This window comes from Gossypium hirsutum, chromosome D07 (assembly GCF_007990345.1).
Source record: "Gossypium hirsutum isolate 1008001.06 chromosome D07, Gossypium_hirsutum_v2.1, whole genome shotgun sequence".
NCBI classification, from domain to species: Eukaryota; Viridiplantae; Streptophyta; class Magnoliopsida; order Malvales; family Malvaceae; genus Gossypium; species Gossypium hirsutum.
The window spans coordinates 18,039,764-18,046,128 of NC_053443.1; the positions used below are offsets into that span (position 1 = coordinate 18,039,764).

The following is a 6,365-nucleotide window of genomic DNA, read 5'->3' on the forward strand; positions in this document are numbered from 1 at the left end:
TAATTGGTAATTTGACATGCTAAATTACGTGTTAAAATTGGGTTGGTAACATTCACTCTATCCCATCCAACAGAACACACACATACTAGTTTTTATGACAGGTGCTATGCAAGTAAGATTATAAAATTTATATATACTGATTTTACTTAATAATTTTTATAAAATATAAGTAATATAAAATTTTAATTTAATTTCAAAATTTAAATAAATACACTCAAATTTTAAATCGTAATATTAATAGAAATAAATATATAATTTTTCTATATTTTAATTCTACTATATGCATTTAAATGTGAATTATTTTAAATATGAATATTATAATATTTTAATGAAGTTATGTTAATTAATTTAGTGTAATAATTTTAAAAACAGATAATTGTTAATTTAATTATAAGTTATTTTTAAAAAAATTAATTTTTCAATGGGAATATATATTTTCAATCAAGTATCATAAAGCTTATAATATTTATATAAATATATAGTTTTTAAAATTGTAAATATAAAATATAAAATTGTATTTTATTATCAATTATTTTTATGTATGTTATATATCATTTATTATTTTATGCATAATGTTTTTCACCTGTATTATAAATTATTTATTACTACATTTACATTTATATTATTATTTACTAATATTTTATATATAATTCGAAAATTACTTAATCAATTACCGTAGTAAATATTATATTAAAGTATAATTTCACTTTGAAATTTTATAAATGATGGTACATAATTAATAATTTATCCCTATGCTATCATAGCTACCAATCATGTATTATGATAGTATCTTTCTACAATTTTATTTGCTATGGTTAATATTACTACTATTTATAAAATATTTATTATTATGTTATTTATCATATGTGGAAGTATGTTTCGTATTTCGATCAAAACAGTGTATGGCATCGTAACGAGAAGAAGTTTTTCGTCCCGACGAGCAGCCGACATCACGACGAGAAGGAAGTCCTCGTCTCGAAGACACAATCCTTCTTCGTCCTAATGACTGAACGCCACATCACAACATGGCGACGTGCTCTTCAAGTTTCTCGATTTTCTTCTCTTAGCTAAATTTTGTTTTATGTTTTCCACTTAAACTCTGATTAACCTAAGGTGATTCTAGTCATAAATGCTACGAATTTCAGCCTATAAATAGGACTTAGTTACTCTAGGTTTTAGATACAACAACAGAAAATATTAGGATTGGGAGAATTATGTTATTTGAGTTTGAAGGGTTTTTTCTTTTTGGATTTCAGGTTTTCTTTCAATTCTCTCCATCCCTTGTACTATTTTCTTATTTAGTGAAATCTCCCTTTACCCGTAGTTTTTTTATCCTATTCGAAGAAGTTTTTCCACGTAAATTTGTATGTTTGATCTTTTCAATTTTCTATTTTGTTTACTTGTTAGTTGCATACACGAGTTAATTCCCAACAAACTGGCATCAGAGCTAGTTCGATCTTCATATTCAACCCATTCAAAGATGGCAGCGATAAGGTTTAATATTGAGAAGTTCGACGGAATCACAAATTTCAGTATATGACAAGTTTGTATGACGACAATATTGGTTCAAAACGATCTGAAAAAAGTCGTTACAGGGAAGAAGCCCACAGATATGAATTAGTCAAAATGAGAAGAGCTTGATGAAAAAGCTCTATCTGCAATTCAACTATGCCTTACGAATAATGTGTTATAGGAGGTTATGGCCAATAGGTTAGTGTTAAAACAACGTCTCTACACGTTCAGAATGGCCAAAGGTGAGTCCATTAGATCCCATATTAGTGATTTTGTTACCTTTCTTAATGATCTAAAGAATCTCGAAGCAGATATTAGCGACAAGGATCAGGCTATGTTGTTGTGTCCTTTGCCCTCTTCTTATAAAACTTTCAGGGAAACTCTAATTTATGGGAGAGATAATCTCTTATTCGAGGATGTAAAAGGGAATCATTGAGCAAGGATAAACTCGACAATGAGTTAGGCCAAAATAAGAAGTTAGATGAGCAAGCCTTAGTTCTAGTTGCAAGGGGCAGACAACAATCCCTAAAGCCAGATTGAAGTAGATCTAGGGCAAGATCTAAATCTAAGAACCAAGACAAACAATTTGGCTATTACAAGAAGATAGGTCACATTAAGGTAAAATGCTATAAACTTCAGAATAAGAATAAAACGGATCCTGAAAACAATAAGAATGGTAAACAGAAAGCATAAGTTGCTGATGCTAGAGATGAGGATTTCTTGTTGGTTCCAACGAGTGAAAGCTCCAAGCTTACTTCTGAATGGATCTAGATTCAGTGTGCTCCTATCACATATGTCCAAATAGGGATTGGTTCTCTACGTGCAATTCAGTTGAAGGTGGAGCTGTGCTAATGGGGAATAATTCTTCACAGAAGATAATCAGAATAGGAACAGTACAAATCAGGATGCACGGCGAAATTATTTGAACGCTGTCAAATGTTAGGTATGTACCAGACTTAAAGAAAAACCTCATCTTATTAGGAATTTCAAACTCTAATAGTTGCAAGATTATTATTACTGAGTCAAACGTCATACAAGTTTATCGTGGAGCTGATAAGTTGTAAAAGTCATATATTTTAATCTCATTCTTAATGCATTTTTAGATGATTAATGACGTAAATTAGTGAATTTGATGCTCCTAATCCTTTAAATTCATGTTCTTATACTTAGGAGAGCATTTGGAAGTGAAAAGAGTGAAAAACGAGCCAAAATCGAATGAATAGAGCTTTTTCCAGGATCCACACAGCCTGAGCATTTCCACACGGGATGGCCATACGCCCATGTGCCAACCTGTGTCAATATCGCACCCTTCTTCCCAAATGCGCAGAAAAATCTAATTTTTAGGCTTTCTGAGCATTCTAAAGTCTATAAATATCAATTTGGAGAAGATCTAAGGGAGCACTCAGAGAAGATTGAAGAAATCACTCGAAGAACACCATCGGATCCAACTCAGAAGTGGATTCTTTCAAGATTGAAGATCTCTTTTTAACTTCTTTCGAAGTTTTATTGAATTTCTTTATGTCTTGTGGTTTTTTTGATTTTGAGATGTTTTCATTTCAGATTATGAACTAAATTCCCTAGATACCTAGGGAAGATAAAACTTATGATGAATCTTATTATTTGATTTCTGAATTACATGATAAATACTTGATTCTTGTTCTCAATTATGGATGCTTATATCGTGTTTTAATATTATCAGGATATTAATTCATGTTTAATATGCTTATTTCAGTGGAGCAAAAGTCTATGTTTAAGAGTAGGTCTAACATAATTGAGCGGAGTTGCATGCAATCCTAGAAATAGGACGACATAAATCTATCGGATTAGAGTCAAATCTAATAGGGGAATCCATAGATCGAGTTAATGCGATGATAAGGTTTTTAATTAAAAAGAGATTTCAATTAATCAACCTAGAGTTAGTTGTTCTTACTCTCGAAAGAGATATTAACATAATTTAGGGATTTCTATGGATCAAGACACAAGTGAATAAATTGTTTAATTTAGATTCAGAATAATAGGTGAAGCTTAGGTGGATTCTTTACTAGGTATTGCCTTTCTCATTGGTTGTCTTTGATTATTTTTCCTATTTCATTCTCTGTTGCGTTCTCAGTTAGATTAGTTTAGTAATTTTAGATTAAAAACAATCACTCTAAATTTTCGGCTAAATAATAGAAAAACAGTAATTATAGTTAGTTTAGTCCTCGTGGATACAATATTCCCTACTCACCATAACTATACTATTGTTCGATAGGTGCGCTTGCCTTTATCGTAATTATAGTTAGTTTAGTGACCATCAAGTTTTTGGCGTAGTTGAACGGGGACTAAAATATTAGGAACACTTGATTTTTATTAATTTAGCTATTTATTTTTATTGCATTTTATTTTTGTTTTGAGTTTAATTTTTGTTTTCTAATTTTTCTTTTATTTTCTTCTGGCAGGTTCCTTTAGTTTATGACTAGAAGAAACCCGTTGAGACCATTAGTATTTGATAGTGAAATTGAAAGTCCAGCTCGCAGAAACTATAGAGAAGCAAGGCAGAGTCGACAGAGTATAGTGGAAGAGAAAGAGGACGTTATTATTACTGAGGAGATGGCTGATAATCAGAATAATCAGTTACCTCATGTGGTTGCTACGACTCTTGCAAATCTGAATCCTGCTCTTCGTACTATGTACAATTATGCTAAGCCCACTCTAACTGGGGATGAATTAAGTATTGTGAGACCCACCATTTCTGCGAATAATTTTGAACTGAAGCCAAACACTATTCAGATGATACAACAATTTGTTCAGTTCGATGGTTTGCAGGACGAATATCCAAATACTCATTTGGCTAATTTTCTGGAAGTCTATGATACTTTCAAGATAAATGGCATTTTTGACGACACCATTCGCCTACGGTTGTTTCCTTTTTTGTTGAGTAATAAAGCTAAACAATGGTGGAATTCCTTACCACGAGGTTCTATCACTACATGGGATCAAATGACTAAAAAATTCTTACTGAAGTACTTCTCACCGGCTAAGAAGGTCAAGTTGAGGAATGATATCTCTTCCTTCATTCAAATCGACTTAGAAACCCTATATGATGCATGGGAGAGGTATAAGGACTTATTGAGACGGTGCCCTCACCATGGGTTACCTCCATGGCTACAGGTTAAAACCTTCTACAACAGTTTGAATCCCTCAACTAGGCAGTTAATCAATGCAGCAGTCGGTGGTACACTGAACAATAAAACATTTGAAGCGACTTATGAGTTTAAAGAGGAGATGTCAGTGAATAATTATCAGTGGCAAGTCATGAGGATAGTGCCGACAAAAGTGGCCAGTGTTTTTAACTTAGATGCGGTCACCATGTTACCGAATCAGGTAGAATTTTTAAATAAAAAAATTGATGGTTTATGTGTTTTTACGCAAGTACATTCGGTGATGCAATGCGATGCAAATGGAGGTTGAATAAATAATTCAAAATATTTACCCTTCGGTCCTAGCATGGAGAATGAGCCAATAAATTATATGGGTAATTGTCGAAACCAGTCTTTTGAAAAATAAAAAAAATTAGTAGTCGACTTAAAAGATGAAAATTAGAGTCGCCACCGATCTTTTAAAGAGGCGTGATCAGATCACCTTGAAAACGATTTTAAGTCTACGAATTTTGAGAAAATAGGTTCGGGAGTCAGTTACGCACGAGGAAGGATTAGCACCCTCGTAACGCCCAAAATTGGTACCAAGTGATTATTTAATGTCTTAGTGTCGAGAATTTGAAAAGATTTTAAAATACGATCCTTCCTTTTTATTAATGTTAATTTTATAAAAGATGCTTGGATAAATCGAAGCGAATGCTAAAGACCTTCTCATCTCAGAGTAATAAAATGTCACACCCAATACATTAGGGCACGACATTTTTAGTCCTCAAGAATAAGCTTGTCTTTTGATTTTCAAAACTCGTGTGGTGAAGTTTAAAAAGGATATTCAATTGCTTTAAGTCAGATGAAAAATCAAAGCCCAATACGTTAGGGCATAATTTCTCAAAATTCCGAGCATTGAATATTGCCCTTATCATTTTTTTGAAAAATTCTCGTCTCGAGGAATCAACATGTCATGTCCAATACATTAGGACACAAAGTATCGAATTTCCGAGAGTAAGTTTTTTGTTTATATTTTGATTAAAGCATATCCTCAATTATTTAGATTCAACGAGGAAAATTGGAACCCAATACGTTAGGGCTCAATCTTTTCGAAGATCCCAAATGTCGAGTATTGCGTTATTTTTGAAAACTCTTTGAATAAAATGTTCTCGATACTTGAATGATATTAAATGTAACTTTTTAAACAAATAGAAATGCGATAGAAAGATGATTTACAACCAAAATGTACACTAATGAATACAAACAATCAATTGATACAATCAAACAATACCATATACATAAGAGCAATGGTTTCATGTAAATATTAACATTTAAAAGCTAATGAATTAAAAATCAATAATATACATATATTAATCTAAATAAGTAATACATATGGGATGAAAAACTTAATATAAATAATATAAATATATATATATACGAGTTGAAATAAATTAAGTGTATAATAAAATAAAGTTTAAAAATAGGCATGCAAAATAATTAAAATAGATGATAAAACTAAGTAAACAGTATATGTAAACATGTTTTAAATAGTGAATATGAATCAATTTAAAGCAAGTAGTATGGGTTAATTTTAAAATAAGAAATATGTAGAATAACTTAAAATAAAATAATATATAAAGCAACTTAAAATAATAATCTATAAAGCAAGTTAAAATAATCATATACAAATTTAATATAATATATACACATATACATACTGGAAATTTTAAA

At 31.0% G+C, this 6,365-nt stretch overlaps 1 non-coding gene across 1 annotated transcript; it reads right to left on the reverse strand.

Moving 5' to 3' along the window:
- Window positions 1-4,539: 4,539 nt before the first annotated feature.
- Window positions 4,540-4,646, reverse strand: LOC121219752 (small nucleolar RNA R71). The gene has a single exon (XR_005916643.1). It is a non-coding gene; the product is annotated as a small nucleolar RNA R71 (small nucleolar RNA).
- Between the last annotated feature and the right edge of the window lie 1,719 nt (window positions 4,647-6,365).